Source organism: Gorilla gorilla, chromosome 4 (assembly GCF_029281585.2).
Source record: "Gorilla gorilla gorilla isolate KB3781 chromosome 4, NHGRI_mGorGor1-v2.1_pri, whole genome shotgun sequence".
NCBI lineage: Eukaryota > Metazoa > Chordata > Mammalia > Primates > Hominidae > Gorilla > Gorilla gorilla.
The window spans coordinates 46,076,766-46,099,436 of record NC_073228.2 but is presented as its reverse complement, the minus strand read 5'-3'; the positions used below and the strand labels follow the sequence as shown (position 1 = coordinate 46,099,436).

Sequence of the window (22,671 nt, the reverse complement as noted above, 5' to 3'; positions counted from 1 at the left end):
TGGGCACTCTGTAATTATGCTACCCTCGTGATGCCCTGTGCCTGTCCTCCCTGTTCTCACGAGGTGAGCATGGGAGGGGACTGACCCACTTTTCTGGACAGCAAGAGTAGCTTCCTGATTGAAACAGATTCTCTACTGGACAAAAAAATGTGAATGTCTTGACCCCTTCTGGGGAACATCATTGATTATCCGCGGAGTTTCTGCAGCCCAGGAGTGGTCGTGTTTAACCTCGTTTTTTTAGCCAAGACCCCATGGGTTTCATACCTGATGAGGAGTGCCATCCAGAGGATGGGGGGTGTGGGCAAATCAGAAGACCTCTGGAGCCTTCCAGACTGCATGAGCATCAGCCGGCTGGGAGCCATCCAAAGTGGGGAATCAGGAACTCGAACTGAGCAAATGCGTTGTATCTATGGAGGGGCAGTTTGGAGCAACCACCTCCAGGAGCCTTCTCTGAGTCTAGCCCCATGAAGAAGAGGGAAGGAAGTGGAGGGAGGGAAACCAAAACTCACAGCAGCAGCAGCAGCAGCAGTGGCTGATATTTCCCACCCAAGGGCCTGGGATACATTCGATGATACCCAGATGTTACAGGGCACCTGCCGTGTCTATGTCCTTTTCCAGACAGAAGAACACCACCCAGCTGGGAAATAGGACATGTATACGACATAAGAGCTGAGGACTCAGGACAGCATTGCCTGGAGGGGCTGCAGGGAAGAGGTAAGCTGAAAAAAAAAAAAAGACACACCTTGACTGGCCAAGAGGAAGGTAAACATGTTCCAGACAGAGAGAACAACATTTGTTCATTCATTTGTTCATTAATTCTATAAGCATTTCTTGCTCTTCTACTCTGGTTGGGCACTGTTTCAGGCCCCAAGCTCAAAGATGAATAGAAAGTGACCTCCCTCCTAAGCAGGGCTGTGTGTAGGGTGACCTACGAAGGGGACCTAGGATGCAAAATAAGGAGGCAGTCATTATCAGGTGCCAGCGTGCACTGGTGCGGCTGAGAGTGAGTGTCTCCGTAAATTTTGCACCTTGCTTGTCCTGCTCCTGAGGGGGCACAGTCTGATGAGCAAAGGCCTGGAGGTGAAAAGCCATGACCTCTCAGTGTGACATTCAAGGCCTTCAGGGTTTGGCTCCACCCAGCATTTGAGGACATCTCCTGCCCTTTTACCCTCAAGCCCTTGCCAGGTCAAACCATGTATATTCTTCTGAATATGATGCCCACCTCCATCTCCTACCTGGAACTCCCTGCACTCCATCCCCTCACCTGCCTGGCAAACCCCTGCCCACCCGTCAAGACTCAGGCAAAGCATCACCTGCTCCCTGGTGCACCCTGAGCCACCAGAACTATAACTGGCAACCTTGATGCCCAGGACAAGGATGATAAAGGTGTCCTCACATCAGCTTGGGAGTGCCTGGTTGTGGCTGTGGAGACAGTGAGGAACAGGATAGTATTATGTGCACTGCCTGGGAGCTTCCTATTGTAAATAACCATTCCTGCCAAGTACTTGCTGCATGGGAGAGCATGTCCTATCCTGTAAGTGTAACATTCCCCATCACACATCTAATCATTTCCCCCAAATGTCATAGCCTGTGTATTTGGCTGGCCTGGGGCAAAACTCCAATTGTCTGACCTCCAGCTCTGCCAATCACTGTGCTTCCAAGAGATGAGGGTTTCCCTCTTTGAGCTCCCAAACTCCACTGTGCATTGTACCATGAGCACAGGCATCTCATGTTAGTGTCTTGCCTTCCCTCCCACCCACACACTCAGCTACCTGAGGGTGAGTGGGTGGAGAGGGGGCTCCCTGTTCATCCCTGGAGCTCCAGGACATGGTATGGGTGAAAGTATCAGCTGAGCTTGTGGATGTGCTGGAGCTCAGAGGTCACCATTGAGGGGACCATCAGGCTCGGACAGTGCAAGAAACAAGAGGTGACCGAGGCACAGGCAGGTGCCACCCATGGCAGAGACAGCTGGAGGCCACACGTGAGTCAGCCAGAGAGGGAGGCAGAGAAGGTGGTAGAGGAGGAGGACAGAGGTAGAGAAGGAGGACAGGCCCCAGATTCAGAGCTCCTCTGATTCAGAGCAAAGCCCAGGACCTCTGGGAGGCAGAAACAGTGATGAGGCCTTGTCACACCCATGCAAGTGGCTCCATAGACGTGCCCTGTCTGCTCCAATGAGAATTTCCTCACAGCATGCCAACAGATGCCTCATCAAGGAGGGAAATTGCAGAGAAATTACAGCCCCTTGTTGTGAGTTCTCCCACGGAACTAAAAACAGCACATCAATCCCACGCTCTCTGTCTCCAGATGGATTCTGCAGCCTCCCCACCCTGGTGGGACTAAGGAGGAAGGGACACTGGCCCAGGGAGAGGGTCCTTGGAGGAGAAGGACAATCCTTGAAGCTAAGATAATGGGGTTCCTCCTCAGGCTGGGTTTGCAAGCCTGGAGAAAAAACACCTAGTGTGCTCTCTGTGCCATTCCCCATGACACCCCAATCTCCAGGCAAGTCTTGGGGAGCCAGGAGACAGGGGGTCTTCTGTCCCCTTTATCTCAATGGGGTCAGTCAGGCATGGTAGGCTAGGGCACATCAGCACCAGCTGAAAAATCAACCTTTTCCCCCACGTGACCCACCTGAAAAAGAGCTCTGAACCCTGAGAAAGGAATCAGAGGTTAAGAGCATGGCTTGAGAAGCTGGAGTGAGGCAAGTCATAGTAAAGCACCTGTGAACATGAAGCTGCTATGTTAGTACAGCTGGGTGGGGTGGCATCAGGATTCTGAATGCAGTTACAGTCACCTGGAGCCTAATTGGGTGGACCCCAAATCAACTATCCAGTCCCCTTCCAGGCCCACTGGTCTGTTCCCTCCTCCCCCGCTCCCTGGTCTATGGGAAGGCTGCCCAGGTGTCAGGTAGGGTGGCTGCGGTGGGCTCAGACACCTTGGGCCCGGCCTTAGTAGTGAGGAGGGGGTGGATTGCAAGTTCTGGAGGAGGGGCTGCCACAGCCAGAGCACATGGAAGGATGTGACAGTGATGGTCAGGGAAGACTTCCTGTCCCAGCCCAGGACCAAGGCACTCTCTTCCCAGAGCAAATGGCCCTGGGTCAGAGCAGCACGGGATCCCTTAGGGGTATGTGGGGAGCTCCAGCCAAGTACAGCTTCTTGCTTCCCATCCATGGCATCAAACAGAAGCTCCTTGGCCATCCTGCCACGGCTTTTCCCTGCTGTGCCTCTCTTATTTTAATGTTTATTAGAAGCTGCTTCCTTTTCAGCCTGACTGGCTATGCCTATTGTGTGCCACACAAGGTACAAGGCCCCTTGGAGGCTACCAACACACAGGGCACACCTGCCCTCACCAGGGGCAGTTTCCCCAATCCAGCAGGGTGCAGTAAAGACCCTGACCACAGCGGAACAGAAGCTCAGGAGCTGCGGGAGAGGAGGAGCAGGTTCCAGGTGGCAGTCTGGACACAGGCAGGTTTGGTGACATTTGAATGGGTCCCCAGAGCTGGGTCTCATCACAGCTTGCTCACCCCCACCTCATGGCCTTTCTTTGGCCATTGCCCATGCCTGGACTGCCCTCTACCTTCCAGCTGGATTCCTGCTTCTGACTTTGCTAAGTGCACCCACAGCAATGGATCTAATACCAAGATAAAATAAAAATAATTGTAAATGCTGCTGTTTATTAGCACTGGTTGTGTGCCAGGAACAATGCTAAACATTTTACATGGATAATCCCTTCTAATCCTTACAACACCCTCACAAGGCAGGCATTATGATCAGCCCTATTCTATAAATGGAGAAACAAAGTCTTGGATTAGGTAACCTGCCCATGTCACACAAAGCTAGTAAATTGAGTTGTTTCTCTCTAAAACCTACCTTTACAAAAAACTGCCCTCCATGTTCCCTCCCAAACTCTGTTCCCCAGTGGGCCGTCAGGGTGCCCCATTTTCATTTTAGTTCCTAGATCAGCCGATCTAAAGTTTACATGGGAAAATCCACCTGTCAGGAGGGGAGAAAGATGACAGCCCCGAGAGGCAGCTCAGGTCAGAGATCTGACCCAAATGGCACTTTGCCGCTTTGGAGGAGTCTCTTAAATCAGACTGACTGTGAGAACGTAGACCTGCTGGCTGTCTCCGGGCTTGGGTTTCCTGATGTATAAAATGATGCAATTGGATTGGGGCAGTGGCTCTTAACCCCAGACTGCATGTCAGAACCACCTGGGGAACTTGAATAAATGCCCATGCTCAGGTCTGGCCCCCAGAAAGTTGACGAAATTGACTTTCTACATGGGGCCCAGATATGAGTAGGGTTTGAAAGTTTCTCAGGTGACTTTACTATGTGGGCAGGACTAGAAATCACTGGTCTCTGAGGCCCTCCCAGTTCTGTCCTTCTCCAGGAGTCTACACTCACTGGGCCTGTTTTTATAAATAGTTATTAGAACACAGCCATGCCCATTCATTTACATGCTGTCTGTGGCTGCTTTTCAGTGGGGGTGGGAATGTTCCACAGGAAGGGGAAACTCATGTCCACATGGACCAGGGACCTATGCACTTGCTCAGATGCTGCAGGCAGTTGCCAGTTTCCTGTGAAAGCAACTTTGCTTCCTACGGACTCAAGTTCAAAGAGACTGGAGAGCAGCCTGTCATGGCCCCCTTGCAGGGGTTAATACAGGGGTTAATAACCCAACTGTTTCCTGACGATAGTTGTGAAGCTGCCCCTCATGCTGCTCTTCTCTAGCTCATAACCCCGGTTCATTTCATCCTTCCCCGTAGGTCCCATGCTCCAGCCCCTTCGTCGCTGTTACACGCTAACGTTTTCTCCCTTTCCCACATGCCTCTGCCTCTCCAAATACACAGCAGGACAGAAGCCCTTAATGCCACCTTCTGGCCAAGGAGGCAGCCCTGGGATGATGCTCCCACCTCTCATCTGGTGCCTCTACTTCCTTCTATGCACTGAGATCCCAGCTCCTGTCTGGGCCTATGGGATAGGGGGCTTGTGCTCCAGCAAAGTCAGCCACAGAGTGAATTGCTGTCAGCAGAATCTTTCCTCACAGCGTCCGTTATGCAACCAGTGATTATTTTCAAGGATGGCAGAGAAAACCTTAACAAGCAGGGTTGTGAATGGTCCTGCATGGTGGGGCCCCAGCAGCCTTATAGGAAATGGATGGTATCACCACCACCTAGTAATTCTTCCCTCCTCTCCCTACTCTGCAATCATCTTCCTTTTTTCTTTTTAGCTGCTTTGTTGAGATGTAATTCACATACCATAAAATTCACCCATTTAATTCAATGGCTTTTAGTAGATTCACAGGCCTGTGCATCCACCCCTTTGTTACCTAAGTTAACAGTGTCTCCCGTTTGTGGGCTAAAGAAATGTTTATTGTGGTATGCCACTCAGGTTTTGTGGCTATTTGTTATACAGCATTATTGTGGCAATAAATAACAATGATCTCATTTGTTTTTTAGCACAATCTTGTGAGATTGGTAGAGTAGAAAAAAATCTAAAGTTAAGAGATTAAAATAGAGGAGAGGGAAGAAATTAGCATGTATTGAACACCTACACTAAACCAAGTTCTAGGCTTGGAATTTTTGCATATTTGTTATCTTATTTAATGCTCACAACAACCCTGTGAGATTGCTGTACTACAGGGAGGAATGCTTTAGGTGCAGGTAATGGAATACTCAATTGCCAATGTCATATGGAATAAAGATTCTTCACTCTCAGATAAGAAGTCTGGAGACACACACAATCCCAGAGTCCATGCAGCAACTGACACTGCCCCCAGAGGGTTGACAAGGGTTGCATGCCAGGTTCTGGACAGAAATATAGTTAGAATTCAGCACTAATCAGGCTGCACTTTGGCCCATTTCCTTGTTGCTAGAGGTCGGGTAGTGCTAGATCCTGACTGTTTGCATCCCCATTGCTCCTATAGACAGAGTCTCTGACATCAGAATCCTAAAGCTTTTTTTTTTTTTTTTTTTTTGAGACAGAGTTTCACTCTTGTCGCCAGGCTGGAGTGCAGTGGCACAATCTCGGTTCACTGCAACCTCCACCTCCTGAGTTCAAGCAATTCTTCTGACTCAGTGTCCCAAGTAGCTGTGATTACAGGCGCCCCCCACCACACCTGGCTAATTTTTGTATTTTTAGTAGAGACGGGGTTTCACCATGTTGGCCAGGCTGGTCTCACACTCCTGACATCAAATGAGCCACCCCCCTCAGCTTCCCAAAGTGCTGTGATTACAGGTGTGAGCCACCACACCTGGCCAAATCCTAAAATTTTATGTAGCGTATCCATATAATGAAATAATATTCAGCCATAAAAATGAATAAAGTAGTGATACACGCTATAACATGGATAAACCTTGAAAACACTATGCTAAGTTAAAAAAGCCAGTCATAAATACTATATATTAGATTCCTTATGTGAAATGCCCAAAATAGGTATATCCATAGAGAGAAAAAGTGGATTAATAGTTGCTTAAAGCTGGGGGATGTAGGGGGTTGGGGAGTGATAGCAAAAGCATAGAGAGTTTCTTTTTGAGGTGAAGAAAATATTCTAAAATTGGTTGTAGTGAAGTTTGCACAACTCTGTGAAGATACTAGGAATACTTTAAGTGGGTGAATTGTATGGTATGTGTAGTATATGTCTCAATAAAGCTGTTAACAGCCCCTCCAAAAAAAATCATAAGGCTTTTGTTTAAGGATCACTTCGGATGTTTTTCACAGAGGAATGGGCTCAGTAAGAGAATTCAGCTTCTTCATCTCCCTGTCCCATGACTTCACCCTGTACTCTTCAGCCAATCAACCATCTCCACAGTTTGGCCCACTCCAAAATCTTTTAAAAACCCTAGCCCCAAACTCCTCAGGGAGATAAATTTGAAGTTCCTTCCCTTCTCTTCATCCAGCGACCCTATGATTAAACTTCTTTCTCTGCTGCAACCTAGTGTCTCAGCATATTGACTTGCCTCGCACATTGAGCAATGAACCTATTACAGTTCCACAGATCAGCAAAATGCTCAAGGACCCAGCTTCTTTCTATTTTTCTGCATCACCATCCTTGCTGTGTTTTCTTTTCTTTCTTAGGCTTATCACCTCATGGTTGCAGAATGGCTGCCACAGCTCCAAGCATCACATCCTCACCCAACCACATTATGGTAGGAAGATGACAGTAGGACTCTTTGACATAATCAGAAAGAAAAATCTCATTGGTTAAAATTAGGTCACATGCCCTCTCCTAAACCAATCAATAGCTAAAAGAAAATGACATGATTATGCTTAGATCCGACCAATTGCAGTTTATCTTGCTGAAGCTGCAGGAGAGGCCCTTCTTCCCTAATGTTTCATCTAAACAAAATCAAAGGAGAAAGGGAGATTGGCTTGTGGATGAAAAACAAACAGTGACATCCTTGGGTATTATTCCTACTTTACAGCTAAGGAAACAGATTTAGGAGTTTTCAAATAAGTTGCTCAAGGTCATCTAGCTGCCAATCGGTAGAGCTAGGATTCAAGCCCAAATTCGTCTGACTGCAAAGCCCTTTCTACTCCATTGTCAGGGTCTTTGGGCAGATTTACAGAGCTAAGTGCCAGAGCACAGCTAAAACTATGGGAACTCCAGTGGGAGCTTCACCCTCACCCCAGGCGCCTGGGCACTCCCTTTACACATACAATGCCGTTGCACAGTTCCCATCTTCCTTCCTCCCTTTTAATATTTCCAGTGCCTCTGGAGTAGCCACGGTGCCACAATTGATGGTGCATCACTGGAGGAGCTCCCACCACATAATGTATTCCAGCCTGAGAAGCCTCCAGTCAGGGCTTCAGGGTCTGCAAAATGATTTAGAGTCCTGCCTCTCCCTCACCATAAATCCAGAAGCCTGTACATCACATTTCCTGCAATAAGGATACGTGTACCTGAGCCTGATAAATAGATAGTCCCCCATCTACCCACCCTAGCCTTCTGCCTGCTCTTCTCCAGAAGAAACAGCCTCAGCTCTTTCAACTCAGCATATTTTACCCTCTTCCTACCACCCTTCTGGCTCCCAGAGAAGCATCCCAGGGACGCTTGCTTCTGTCCTGATGATCAGGTATTACAGGCTCATTCATCGTGCTGATGCGTGTCAACTTCAGGCCCATGAGGCCAATTTGATAGCCAGAAAACATCCTTGTGGGTGGCTCCCACTTGACCTCCCTTCTCACCCTCCACTGGGCCTGGGAGTTCACTGGTGTTTCACACAGGACTGTCACGGGAACTGTGAAACGAGTTCCTACTCCTTCGCGGGTGGCGTCTTCCAAGTGGAAAACACACACACAAACACACCCGGGAAGGCTCGTAGTGACCACTGCAACCTCCTTCCCCTACTCAGCCCCACTCCACCCTGCTTGAGGTGCCATGCCCTCCTAGACTGGCCAGAGGGCTGCAGCAGTCACCACCCAGCCAGCCGGCCACTGCCCTATCCCTGTCATGGAAGAAACACGTGTTCCTGAGCATTGAGTTCCAGAAGCTCAAGGAAAATTCAAGACTGGTGTCACATGCAGGCTGGGACTTGGAAAAGATGTAATGGTCAAAGAACTATAGAATATAGAAGATGAAACCAGAGGGGAAAATGTTCAAGATCATCTCGGCTGTTGATTTTCAAACTACTTTTTCGCAGCAGAACTTTGTCTTCCAAATGAGATGTTTACATAGAACTTTCAGATATCAAATACAAACGAGGCCACTCTAATAAAGCAGAGGTGGCGAACTCGGGGTATACCTTGGCCTTCAGCAAATCCTCGAGCTCTGTGGAACATGGTTACAAAATCATTGCTCTCATCGTTTCTTTAATTTGAACAATGGGGAAACTGAGGCCCACAGAAGGGAAGTGATTTGTATGCAAAATGGGGAAATCTGAGATGTTGGAAACTGTTTGCCAAAACCAGAGGCTAACAGTAGGCAAAGGTCTCCAAAGCTAGAGTTTGGGAGAAAGAGAAAGGGGCGGGTCAGAGGGAGCCAGAGTTGGGAGCTCTGAAGCAGAGGACCCTGTGACTGGCTACCTTGGACAGAGCTTCAGTGGACGGCTCTGGGGCCTGGATGAAAGGCTCTCTGCTCCAGAGGAGAGGCCAGGCTTTCATTGTTTTTTTCCCACAGGCCTTGGGGGAGGTATTTCAAGGCAATCTTTCACCAGACTCAACGCCTGTCAGCCATTTAACACACTGAATAAAATGCCAATGCCTCACCTAGAACAGCTCCAGAGTGAAAAGTCGATTGAAGCTGATCCAAAGCTAACTTGGAACTTTAATTCTTGTGCCGCTGTTGGCCCCAGCAAAGGCCCTGACTTGTTTGCAGAGACAGAACAGGGGACACTCATATTCCAGATGGAGCAGGACAGAGAGTCTGGGAACTGAGGAAGGGAAGGAATCCCTTCCCTGTCTTCCTCCCCAGAGCCTAACAAGATCTTGAGTTGCGGGGCTTCTGTTTTATGCAAATGTGGAAGGGAAAGAACTAAGCAGAAACCTCCTAGAGCAAAATATAAAATGTGATGCCTTCAAGCCTTGGTTCTCCAGTGATCCCCAGACCAGCAGCATCAGCACCTGCTGGAAAGTTGTTAGAAATGCCAGTTCCGGGGCCCCACCCTAGACCTGCTGATGTGGACCTTCATCTCAGCACCCCACTTCCTGGGTTACTGCAGCAGCAGTTGGGCTAAGGAGACTTGGGATGTGATGGGACCATTTGAGGTCGAGTTCTAAAGAGAACAGAAACCTCCTGAAGATGACCCAGAGGGGGCTGTTGCTAGAAAGAATAAGAAACCTGTTTCGGCTGGGTGCCGTGGCTCATGCCTGTAATCCCAGCACTTTGGGAGGCTGAGACAGGCAAATTACCTGAGGTCGGGAGTTCAAGACCAACCTGACCAACATGGAGAAACCCCGTCTCTACTAAAAATACAAAATTAGCCGGGCATGGTGGCGCATGCCTGTATTCCCAGCTCCTCGGGAGGCTGAGGCAGGAGAATGACTTAAACCCAGGAGGCAGAGGTTGCAGTGAGCCAAAATTGTGCCACTGCACTGCAGCCCGGGCAGCAGAGTGAGACTCAGTCTCAAAAACAAAACAAAAAACAAAAACAAAAACAAACAAAAAAATGATTAAAAAGGTAAATGGTAAATTTTATGTTATATCTATTTTACCACACAAATTCTGCTGGTGGAAGATTAAGGCAGGGTCGACTTACAGGTGGCTGTGAAGTGAGAACAGGCGTCAGGGAGGAGACCCCTGTGAAGCCAGGCAAGAGCTGAGGCTCAACTGGGAAGGGCAAGGGACCGTGATGGGGCCAGGCAGGCATGAGGGACAGAGAAGGGGAGAAGGTATAAGTTCAGGGGCATCAGTAAGTCTATCTCAGGGTTGAAGACATTGGAATACAGTCAAGGGATTAGACAGAGGAAGACAGCTCAGGCTACTATGATTATGCTACTGCACTCCAGCCTGGGATGGCTCTGGGTTTGAAGGATTTGGGGAAACCAGACTGCAATCCTAACTAAGCTAGTCTTGAAGATTTAGCTTCCCAGGCTGGCCACGGTACTGGCCTGGGCAGGGCCATAGCACTGCTCAGTGGCTATTTCTGGCCACCTGCACACATCTAAAGTTACTGTGCCTCTCTGAACCTCCCAGGTGTCTCCTGCACCTCCTGAGGCCTGAGCTACAGCCCTGGAGAGGCCTGAACCCCCACCTCAGCTGCTTGACCTGAGGGAAAACGAGGTGGCCTGGGTCATCTAGGGACTTGAGAGCCAGAAGAAGAGTGGAGTGCATGTGAGTACCAGGGAGGTGTGGACACACCCAGCTGAGCACTGGCTTGACTGTTACTCTGAACCTCACCCAAGATCACATGGATAGTCAATGAAGGATAATCAGGCCTCCTGGCTGGATTCACCAAGCACCTACACAGGTGCTCAGAGGCCCTTTCTCTGTACTCTAGAAAAGCAAGTCCCTTCCTTTTGTGGGCTTAATTTCCTCCTGTATAAAATGAGGAGCTGAGGCCAGGTGTGGTGGCTCATGCCTGTAATCCCAGCACTTTGGGAGGCCGTGGCGGGAGGATTGCTTGAGCCCAGGAATTTGAGACCAGCCTGGGAAACATAGTGAGATCCTGTCTCTATAAAAATAAAAAAAAATAGCTGGGTGTGGTGGCATGCAACTGTAGTCCCAGCTACTTGGAAGGCTGAGGTGGGAGGATCACTTGGGCCCAGGAGGTCAAGGCTTCATTGAGCTGTGATCACCCCATCACTGCACTCCAGCCTGGACAAGAGAGTGAGACCTGTCTCAAAAAAAAAAAAAGGAACTGGACTAGGGATCTCCCAAGTCCCTTCTGGCTCTGAACTTCTAGGACTTTTAGGAGAGGGTCATGACTTATGGGGAGGTAAGGGTGGGGAGGCCTGAGTAAGAATGGGAGGGGGAGGAATAAACTGAAACTAAAGGTGACAGGTGGCTCCTTGGCAAAGGGATTACCCAAGTCCCTTCCATTAGCGTGACCTAATGATTCCGTGAGTTAATCCGTAAATGCTATGTGCAGCCTGGCACATAGTAAGCTCTCAATCATTTTTAGCAGCGATTATTATTATGATTATCAGCAGCCTAGATTTATAAACACTCTGCTTACTTAATCGCCGGTACCCACAAATCTTCAAATGACCACATCATTGAATCAAGAATTGCTGAGTCATTGAACCTGAACGCTGCTGGACCATCAAAAGTGAGTCTCTCCAAGTCACAGCATGGACCCATCGCTGAGTCGGCACAAAGTGCCCTGCCGAGCCATGCCTCTTATCCATGTTGCCCTTGCTGCTTTTGGTGTCCTTCTAGATCTTTCCACAAGGCAAATTCCGCTTGAAGGTCCAATCCATGGATGCACTGTGTGGACATGACTTCATGTGACTCTCCCAACTCCATAAATAGTTACTGCCATATGGTACTAATAAGGAAACTGAGGTCCTCAGAAGTCACACAGCCTGGTGTTTCATGCTAAGGCCCATGGGTGGCTGGTGTTTCACTCTAAGGTCCATGGGTGGCTTCCAGCTTCCCGAATGAGCTGAGCTAACTTTTCCCTCCGTGCTGCCCGGTTATTTTACCTTCATGTGTAGCACACTCCACAGCACCCTGTAATTTCTCTGGGTGCCTGTTTCCCCAGCCCCCTAGACTAGGAGCGCCCATACAGGCTGACAAGGGTCATGTCTGACCTTCCTTATGTTCCCCACAAGTGCCAGGTTCATCAGGGGTGCCAAACAGGTGCTTTGAATGGGATCATCCATAGAAGGGTCTTGACTACTGTCCAGGTAGCATGGGGACAGACCTTGTGAGGGAAACGACATCCTGGGGCTTGAGTCTCCATCTTCCTTTGGGTACCCAGCCCACCCCGAAACTGGAGGTGGTCTGCATTCCCCACTCTTGCAGTGGCCCTGCTGGAATCATGTGCTGGCCCACCTTTTCCTGCCTTAGCATGGTCTACCATGATGGTTTCCATGGTGGGTGCTGAACCCACTGGAGAGCAGGTAAAAGCTCAGGCCCCCTTCCCAGAAAAGAATTCTAAACCCGGCCACATGAGATTTTTTTCACACCCATAAAGTTTTGCATATAATATCAATGGATTTTCTTTTCTAGAGACAGGGTCTCGCTCTGTTGCCCAGGCTGGAGTGCAGTAGCATAATCTTGGCTCACTGTAGCCTCAAATTCCTGGGCTCAATCGATCCTCCTGCCTCAGCCTCTCAAGTAGCTGGGACTACAGGCTCAGGCCACTATGCCTGGCTAATTTATTTTAAAAATTTTTGTAGAGATGGGGGTCTCACTATGTTGCCCAGGCTGGTCTTGAACTCTTAGCCTCAAGCAATCCTCCCACCTTTGCCTGCCAAAGTGCTGAGGTTACAGGTGTGAGCTACCACACCTGGCCCAATATCAATGGATTTTAAAGTTCATCAGTGGGGCCCCTAAATTGCACCCCGAATTAGAGAAAAGCCCAGGAAGCTTGGGAAGCAACTAGTATAAATAACAGAGATAGGGCACTGAGCTCTCTGGGTGGACATAGGGGTCACAGTGAACTTCAGAGGGGAGCCTAAACCATCCCTCCCTAAACCTTCTTGGGCCATCCTCACATCTCCCCCACCTCTTCCTTGGCCCACCTTCTCTGAGAAAGCCTCTGCTCTCCCCAGTATGGCTGTACCACAGAGGTTTGTCTAATGTGTGAGTTGTTTTGTATTCGCTTCATTAGAAAGCCTTTTAAAATGCATTTTCAGGTCTGTGTTCAGTACAGTGTGTATCCAAATAAAAATTCTCTGGCAAATCACCTTAAGAAGTTTGGCTGTTTTTATTCCTTCCCATCCAGCATTGTCAGTACAAACCAAGGGAGAATGTCATAAACCATAAAGCAAATTTGGGGCATCCGAGGGCCCTGACCTGCCTGATTATCTCCAACACTACATCTAACTGGTGGGGACCGGTGGCTATCACCTGTGCAGCTAGACCAGAAGATAGACTGTGAGATATCAGTAACCCCTTCCCACACCCAGACCCAGGTTGACCTTGACCACAGTCATAAAACTAGCCCTTCATAGGGGTTCTCGTCTCAGTTTTACAGATGAGGAAAAAAGCTCGGGGAGATGACAGAGACCCAGTGGGTCCCTGGCAAGGCCTGGTCATCTGGCAAGGTGAAGAGGGCCTCAGAAACCACTGCTGGCGTGTGCTTTTCTGCTGGTTAAACATTCCAAGAGAAAAGAAAACACTCAGAGATTGTAGACAGAACCTAGAATTGGCCTGGAGTTTTCTAGACGCTGTAGTTCAATCAGCTCAAAAAGGCCCAGACAGGGCCGGGGACAACTGTGGGGACAGGGCTGGCAGCTGGGCTCCAGACCAAGTGCAGGGCTGCTGACTCTGAGTGATGACATTTGACTCCAGTCCCACAAGAGGGGTGATGTGTCTGACAGAGGGGCAGCAGGAAAACAGCTGAGCCTTCCACTCCAACTCAGGTTTCTGAGGTCTCTGTGCAGTTTCTGCGGCAACAATTCCTTTTAGAAGTGAGACAGAGGGCAGCATGGATTTCTCCTCTGAGCACAGGGGCCTGATGTCCTCAGGAGACCACCTGTGTCCTTAGATCAGATGTGGCCCTGCTTCCCATCTGGTTTTCTGTGCCCATCCTACTCTTCCTCTGCCTTGATGGTACCTGCACAGACTCAGGGGCATCTTGAGTCAGATGTGCTTCTCCCTGGGCGGGTGATAATCTCAGTCCTGCCACAGAGGCAGGTAATGAAGTGGCCCAACCCAATGCCTTGCACACAGTGGGCATTCAATAAGCTTTTGCTGAGTTAGAAATTTGGGGGGTGGGGGAAATCATGAGGGAGATGTAGAATCTGGAAGACCAAGTCTGTTGGGGGAAAACACATTGACATCTACTGGCTCCAAAGGAATATGGTTCTGTCCTAGACAGAGGAGGCTTTACTGGGAGGCTAATAAGCTTATGCTCAAGGCCCACTACTGCAGAGTTCACGAGCCCCTTCCTAGGCCCTGTATCTAATTTGACATCCATAATTTTGCATTATTTTTCTTATACAAAGCACCGAAAATTGTATAAGCTTCAGGTTTCACAATACCTGGGTCTGTCCCTGGTCCTGATGCTCTCTAGCTTTGCAAACTCTGGGCCCCTCGACCCACTTGAGGGTAGAATCCCAGAATTAGATGGGCTCTCAAAAGAGTATCTGGTTTGTCCCTCAAGCAGGTATTAAAGATCCATCAACTCCCAGGAACTCTTTTTTTAGGGATCTGCAAGGATAGATATCACCTTGTCTTGGTCCATTTTTTGCTGTTATAACAGAATGCCAGGGGTTGGGTAATTTATAAACAATAGAAGTTTATTTGGTTCACAGTTCCAGAGGCTGGGAAGTCTGAAATTAGGGGACAGCATTTAGTGAGGGCCTTTTGGCTGCATTGTAACAGGTGGAGGATGGCCGGGCACAGTGGCTCATGCCTATAATCCCAGCACTTTGGGAGGCTGAGGTGGGTGGATCACTTGAGGTCAGGAGTTCGAGACCAGCCTGGCCAACATGGTGAAACCTCATCTCTACTAAAATACAAAAAATTAGTCGAGCGTGGTCGCGGGCACCTGTAATCCCAGCTACTTGGGAGGCTGAGGCAGGAGAAGTGCTTGAACCTGGGAGGTGGAGGTTGCAGTGAGCCAAGGTTGCGCCACTGCACTCCAGCCTGGGCAACAGAGTGAGACTCCGTCTCACACATACATACACACACACACACACACACACACACACAAAGATAAGAGGAGACATTTCACCCATGATACCAAAACAAACAACTATACACAAAAGAATAATTTAAACTGGATTGTGGTGATGGTTACAGACCTCTGTAAATTTACTAAAAATCATTGAATTAGACACTTAAAATGAGTGAATTTTAGAGTATGTAAAGTGTACCTCCAATAAAACTCTTTTTTTAAAAAAAAGAATAATCAGAAAAACAGTGCAAAGTACTGAAAATTTGATCCCATAAATAAAATAGTCAGTAGAGGATTTGGAAGATAAGGTCAAGGAAATCTACCTGGAAGAGGAAAAAAAATAAAGGTATGGAAAATCAGAGAGAAAATAGAAAAGCAGAAGATCCATCTAGGAGGCCCAGCAAAAGGAATAGGGAGTAGAAGAAATGGAGGAGAGTCCATTATCAAAGAAATAATACAAAATCACTTCCTAGGACTGAATGACCTGCATCTGCAGAGTTTACGAGCCCATTGTGCACCCAATACAATAAATGAAAAAAGGCCCACGCTAATTTCATAGTGATGTATATGAAGGTAAAATCTTAAAATTTAGGCCAGGCATAGTGGCTTATGCCTGTAATCCTAGCAGTTTGGGAGGCCAAGGCAAGCGGAACACTTGAGGTCAGGAGTTCAAAACCAGCCTGGCCAACATGGTGAAACCCCATCTCTGTTAAAAATACAAAAATTAGCTGGCCATGGTGGCACATGCCTGTAATCCCAGCTACTTGGGAGGCTGAGGCACAAGAATTGCTTGAACCTGAGAGGCGGAAGTTGCAGTCAGCAGAGATCGCACCACTGGACTCCAGCCTGGGTGACAGAGTGAGACTCCATCTCAAAAAAAAAAAAAAAAAAAAAAACTTAAAATTTTCCACAGGTGTTGCCTCCCTCTCCCTCTCCCTCTCCCTCTCCCTGTCCCTCTCCCCTTTCCACGGGCTCCCTCTCCCTCTCCCCTTTCCACGGTCTCCCTCTCATGCCGAGCCAAAGCTGGACTGCGCTGCTGCCATCTCGGCTCACTGCAGCCTCCCTGCCTGATTCTCCTGCCTCAGCCTGCCCAGTGCCTGCGATTGCAGGCGCGCGCTGCCACGCCTGACTGGTTTTCGATTTTTTTTGGTGGAGACGGGGTTTCGCTGTGTTGGCCGGGCTGGTCTCCAGCTCCTAACCGTGAGTGATCCGCCAGCCTCGGCCTCCCAAGGTGCCGGGATTGCAGACGGAGTCTCGTTAACTCAGTGCTCAATGGCGCCCAGGCTGGAGTGCAGTGGCGTGATCTCGGCTCGCTACAACCTCCACCTCCCAGCCGCCTGCCTTGGCCCCCCAAAGTGCGGAGATTGCAGCCTCTGCCCGGCTGCCACCCCGTCTGGGAAGTGAGGAGCATCTCTGCCTGGCCGCCCGTCGTCTGGGATGTGAGGAGCCCCTCTGCCTGGCTGCCCAGTCTGGAAAGTGAGGAGCGTCTCTGCCCGGCCGCCATCCCACCTGGGAAGTGAGGAGTGCCTCTTCCCGGCCGCCATCCCATCTAGGAAGTGAGGAGCGTCTCTGCCCGGCCGCCCATCGTCTGAGATGTGGGGAGCACCTCTGCCCGGCCACGACCCCGTCTGGGAGGTGAAGAGCGTCTCTGCCCGGCCGCCCCGTCTGAGAAATGAGGAGCGCCTCGGACCCGCAGCGACCCCGTCTGGGAGGTGAAGAGCGTCTCTGCCCGGCCGCCCCGTCTGAGAAGTGAGGAGCCCCTCCACCCGGCTGCCACTCCATCTGGGAAGTGAGGAGCATCTCCGCCCGGCAGCCACCCCGTCTGGGAGGGAGGTGGGGGTCAGCCCCCGCCAGGCCAGCTGCCCCGTCCGGGAGGGAGGTGGGGGGGTCAGCCCCCCGCCTGGCCAGCCACGCCGTCCGGGAGGTGAGGGGCGCCTCTGCCCGGCCGCCCCTACTGGGAAGTGAGGAGCCCCTCTGCCCGGCCAGCCGCCCCATCCGGGAGGGAGGTGGGGGGAGTCAGCCCCCCCGCCCGGCCAGCCACCCCGTCCGGGAGGAAGGTGGGGGTCAGCCCCCCGCCTGGCCAGCCGCCCCGTCCGGGAGGGAGGTGGGGGGCTCAGCCCCCCGCCCGGCCAGCCGCCCCGTCCGGGAGGTGAGGGGCGCCTCTGCCCGGCCGCCCCTACTGGGAAGTGAGGAGCCCCTCTGCCCGGCCAGCCGCCCCATCCGGGAGGGAGGTGGGGGGGTCAGCCCCCCACCCGGCCAGCTGCCCCGTCCGGGAGGTGAGGGGCACCTCTGCCCGGCCACCCCTACTGGGAAGTGAGGAGCCCCTCTGCCCGGCCAGCCACCCCGTCCGGGAGGGAGGTGGGGGGTCAGCCCCCCGCCCGGCCAGCCGCCCCATCCGGGAGGGAGGTGGGGGGTCAGCCCCCCGCCCGGCCAGCTGCCCCGTCCGGGAGGGAGGTGGGGTGTCAGCCCCCCGCCCAGCTAGCCGCTCTGTCCGGGAGGTGAGGGGCGCCTCTGCCCGGCCACCCCTACTGGGAAGTGAGGAGCCCCTCTGCCCGGCCAGCCACCCCGTCTGGGAGGGAGGTGGGGGGTCAGCCCCCCGCCCGGCCAGCCGCCCCGTCCAGGAGGGAGGTGGGGGGGTCAGCACCCCGCCCGGCCAGCCGCCCCGTCCGGGAGGGAGGTGGGGGGTCAGCCCCCCACCCGGCCAGCCGCCCTGACCAGGAGGGAGGTGGGGGACTCAGCACCCCCGCCCGGCCAGCTGCCCCATCTGGGAGGGAGGTGGGGGGTCAGTCCCCCGCCTGGCCAGCCGCCCCGTCCGGGAGGGAGGTGGGGGGGTCAGCCCCCTGCCCGGCCAGCCGCCCCGTCCGGGAGGTGAGGGGCGCCTCTGCCCGGCCGCCCCCACTGGGAAGTGAGGAGCCCCTCTGCCCGGCCACCACCCCGTCTAGGAGGTGTACACAACAGCTCATTGAGAACGGGCCATGATGACAATGGCGGTTTTGTGGAATAGAAAAGGGGGCAAGGTGGGGAAAAGATTGAGAAATCGGAAGGTTGCTGTGTCTGTGTAGAAAGAAGTAGATATGGGAGACTTTTCATTTTGTTCTGTACTAAGAAAAATTCTTCTGCCTTGGGATCCTGTTGATCTATGACCTTACCCCCAACCCTGTGCTCTCTGAAACATGTGCTGTGTCTACTCAGGGTTAAATGGATTAAGGGCGGTGCAAGATGTGCTTTGTTAAACAGATGCTTGAAGGCAGCATGCTCGTTAAGAGTCATCACCACTCCCTAATCTCAAGTACCCAGGGACACAAACACTCTGCCTAGGAAAACCAGAGACCTTTGTTCACTTGTTTGTCTGCTGACCTTCCCTCCACTACTGTCCTATGACCCTGCCAAATCCCCCTCTGCGAGAAACACCCAAGAATGATCAATAAAAAAATAAAATAAAATAAAATAAAATAAATTTTAAATAAAATAAAATAAAATAAAATGCTTTAAAAAAAATTTTTTTTTTTCCACAGAGAAAAATAAAAGATTATAAAAAAAGATCAAGACTAAGAATGGCATTGGACTTCTCCCTGGCAACTTCTTATTCTAGAAGTCAGAAAACAATAAATGTATTCAAATCGCTCTCTTATAGTATAAAAACAACAAAAGACAAACTTTAATTTTACAAAGCAAGTTTTCCATAAGATCAAAATGTGTGTGTGTGGAGGGATGGTTCCATGTTCATCTCTTCTCCACTCTCTCTCTTTGCGTCATCATCTCTGTGTCGTACTCTCCTTCCTTCCCATCTGCCCTTCCCGTTCTATCTTTTCTGTGCTCTCTCTTCCTTTACTGGCCATCACATAGAACTGGAGTAATTTTTTCTAATTACTTCCTTCATTTGTGAAGTCATTTTATGTTCTCTGTTCTCCATTTTAAAAGCAAACAAGTAGAACACTTCATTTCTGCATTAAAAAATCTAAATTAAATTGCTTGTTTGTTTGTTCCCTCTGTAGCCTTTGAGGCATCTCCCTGGGTTCTCACTGGGAAGCCCCATCTCACTTTCCTCCAAGTGGGTGCAGTTCAGGTTTCGTGAGTGCCTTCAGTTGGGAACAAGAGGCTCCGCTACCTCTAAACTCAAACTCATCCTGTACATTTAGAGACAATTCCAAACTGGTCTCTCCTAGTTTATTAGGAAAAAAGAGTTGAGAGCTTTGGTCCTCAATAGGAAAAGACCTCCTCATTCTAGATCCTTGTATCCAGTGGGCCTTCCAAACCCCAACCCTTCACTAAAGCAGGTTGGTCACTTTAAGCCAGGCTTCCAGCAGGGGTGGGAGGCTGCTCCGTGTCAAGACTTGTGCAGGGGTGGATGGTGACATCAGTAATGACAATCCATTCTTCAGCACGCATTTGCAGAGTGCCACTGTGTGCTCGGTCCTGCAGAGAAAGCTGAGACTTGGCTGTTCTTGGCCTCAAGAACTCAAGGTCTAGGGTAAGGAGAACAGACACCTAAACAAATAATGACCACCCAATGTGACAGTGTGGTAGTAAAAGCATGTCCAAGGCATCAGGGCCACTGGGGGGAGGTAGGGACTCCCGTGATCCTGGAGCACTGCAGGCTACCAGAGCTTCCTGGGGACTGAGGCTTGGGGACATGTGGGACGCTCAGATGGAGAAGGCCCGATCCAGGGGAGGGCAGGCTGGGCAGAGGGAGCAGCCATGCCAAGGCACATAGGTGTGTAAGAACATTTCTGTGTGACTCTGGGGATGCGTGGCATGATTGAGGGGTGGGCAGATAGCCTAACTTTCCCCCCGAAGCTTCCCAAGCCCTCATGACATCTATTACCCTGCCTAGGCAAAGGCAGCAATGTCTGGTTCAGCACAATCCAGGGGAGACCTGTGAGTGGCATCCCTGTCATTAGCAGGGCAGAGGGGCACTGTCCACGGATAAGCTTTCGAATGTGACAGCCAAGCTGTCAGCCAGCAGACCCATTCACTCCCAGCCAGAATCTCACCTCTGCTGCCCCCATCTTGTCTTGGGAAGGAGGATCTCCATCCCACTGAATCACCCGGCTCTTCCTGGACGCTGAGGCCAATAGCAGCTCTCTTTTCGGTGGGGGCTGGGCAGGCTCCGTCTTCAGGGCCTGGGTGTCTCCAGATTCTGGCTCCCCCGTGACGATGATGAATCCTGCATCAGCATGGACTAACTGCTGTTCTGTCTAGCTGTGGGCACTCGGAGGGTCCTGTGCAGGGCTCACTGTTTATTCCATCTCTGTAGCCCCCCATCCTCCCTGTCCCCAGCGCCTGGCACAGGGCAGGCACTTCATCCGTGTTTGTTGAATAAATAATGTGCTAAGAAAGGGAAGATGAAAGGGAGAAAGATAGGGAGACAGAGAAGTGAGATTGATTTTTTAATGGGAGAAAAAGAGACTAGATATTGGGGCGCCTAGGGCACCAGGCACACAGACATGACCCCAAGACCTGGAACCGATGCACAATTGGCCACAGAGATGACAACAGCCCCAGATAACACCTGTGGGGCACTTTTTAAATGCCAGGCACTGCTGCCATCTCCTTATAAGCATGAACTTGGTGAACTCTCACAACTCCATTTTGTAGTCCAGAAAACTGAGGCAAAATGTGGCTAAGTAACTTGCCCAAGGTCACACAGCTAATGCATGAACCCAGGCAGCCTGGCCTCAGAACCTGCCCTTCTAACTGTGCATTGTGACAGGTAATCATGGCCATGGCAGGGAGCAGTCTTCATAGGATCCAGAGGAGACAGTAGCCCCACGGGACAAGAGCACTGACCAGGAAGGAAGGGCTGTCACTACTCCCTGGCGATTTGCTCAGTGCAGGCTCTGGGCCTCTGGCCTTGGCACTGGCTTCCTGGAGACAATCCTGCACTCCCTGGCCGCTGCAGTGTGCAGGCTGGAAGATTGCTGATGAGGAGGTGACGGTCTCCAGGAGGACTTCTTTGGCCTCCGGTGCCAACTGTGGGTCAAAGGAGCCCAGCTCCCAAAACCTTTGACACCATCTCTTTTTGTTGCAGAAACAGCCGGCCAGATGGTCAGCTCGCTTTGCCAGGTGCCCAGATCCCTGCCAGCACGGCTGCCTGAAAATGTCAGCAGAGTAAAGGTGTGTTCCCACAGCAGCTTTCGAGAGGTACCAAGAAGCCTTCCTCTGCAGAGCCCACCGTCTCTTCCCTGGCATGTCCTTCCCTCCCTAACTCTCCTTGTCGTCTCCTCCCCGGGCTGATACCTCCTACCCCAATGTCTGCTCCTGATCTAATAGTCACCACTATTTGAATATCCCCATGTGCCAGGCACTATACCAAGCCTATTGCACGCCTCTTCTCATTGAACCCTCACCACTGCATCCTATAAAGCAGGTACCATCTCTTCTTTTTATACGCAGGGAAGGGAGCCTTGGGGCCTTCCTTAACAAGCCCCTGGTCACACAAATGCTAAACGGTGGAGCTTGGATTCCAAACAGGATGTGGCGGCGCCAAAGCCTAGCTCTTTAGCTGGGTCTGTGAAGACAGGCCTTTGCCTTCTAAGCTTCACAGAGGGGTCTTGGGGTCTTCTTTCTTTTAGCATTGGCTTTTTCAGTCTGCCTACCTTCATCTTGGATGGGAAACTAAGTCAGAACAAGGGTGTTTCCAAGAGTGGAGCTGGCAGCCTCTGTCACAGGCGGATGGGAGCCCAAGGCGTCATCTTCATCTAATGCTAAAATGCTTCACAGGGATTAAACACACTGCCTGCTGCAGTGGTTCCCAGGGGGCCAGGTGGGGGCTGGGTGGCTTAATTTGGTGAGGTGCGAATGTGATGGCGGGGGGGACCTTTTGTGAGGGATACACACCCAGGACATGCAGGTAAAGGAAATCCAGACTGGATCCACCTATAGTGCCAAACACACCCACATCTAGTCTGGCTTGACTAGACTTGGACATGTTTAATCAAGCTGCCCTGATTTACTGCTGGCTGCATTCTCCAGGCCACAGCGCCATCTGCAGGGAAGCCCTGCACCAGCAGGGGTGGGGGGGCTGGTCCTAGGGCCTGTCCCAAGACCCTGTGATGGTCAGCATTAAGGTAAAGGTTGTGAACTACAAAGCCGGCACCGGTTGCTGTCCTTTCAAGCTTAGGGCAGTCGTACAGGCACCACCCCTTCTCAACAACCAACCTCCTGAAATGATCTGGGCAGATATTATCATGCCCATTTTACAGATGACGAAACTGGGCCTCAGAAAGCCACAGTCACCCCCCAGCGATGGTGCCAGGCAGGATTCCAACTCAGGCTCTTTGACAAAAAACTCTGGGCTCTACATCTGCCTCTCCTGATGCAGAAGAAAGAGAAGAAGTGTGGAGGGTGAAGGATGAAGCGAAAAGCTGCTGGCTGGATGGACTGAGAGCCAGGATTCGTGGCTTGGTTCTGTTCGCACTGTCTCTGCTGCCAAGCCCTACTC

At 51.0% G+C, this 22,671-nt stretch overlaps 1 long non-coding RNA gene across 2 annotated transcripts; it reads left to right on the top strand.

Moving 5' to 3' along the window:
- The first annotated feature begins 634 nt into the window (after positions 1 to 634).
- On the top strand, positions 635 to 21,336 carry LOC129533733 (uncharacterized). 2 transcript variants are annotated; one of them, XR_008680090.2, is made up of 3 exons: positions 635 to 714; positions 10,631 to 10,768; positions 21,259 to 21,336. It is a non-coding gene; the product is annotated as an uncharacterized lncRNA (long non-coding RNA). The 2 variants fall into 2 exon arrangements; XR_010133606.1 differs by lacking the exon at positions 21,259 to 21,336 and adding an exon at positions 11,584 to 11,856.
- The last annotated feature ends 1,335 nt before the right edge of the window (positions 21,337 to 22,671 follow it).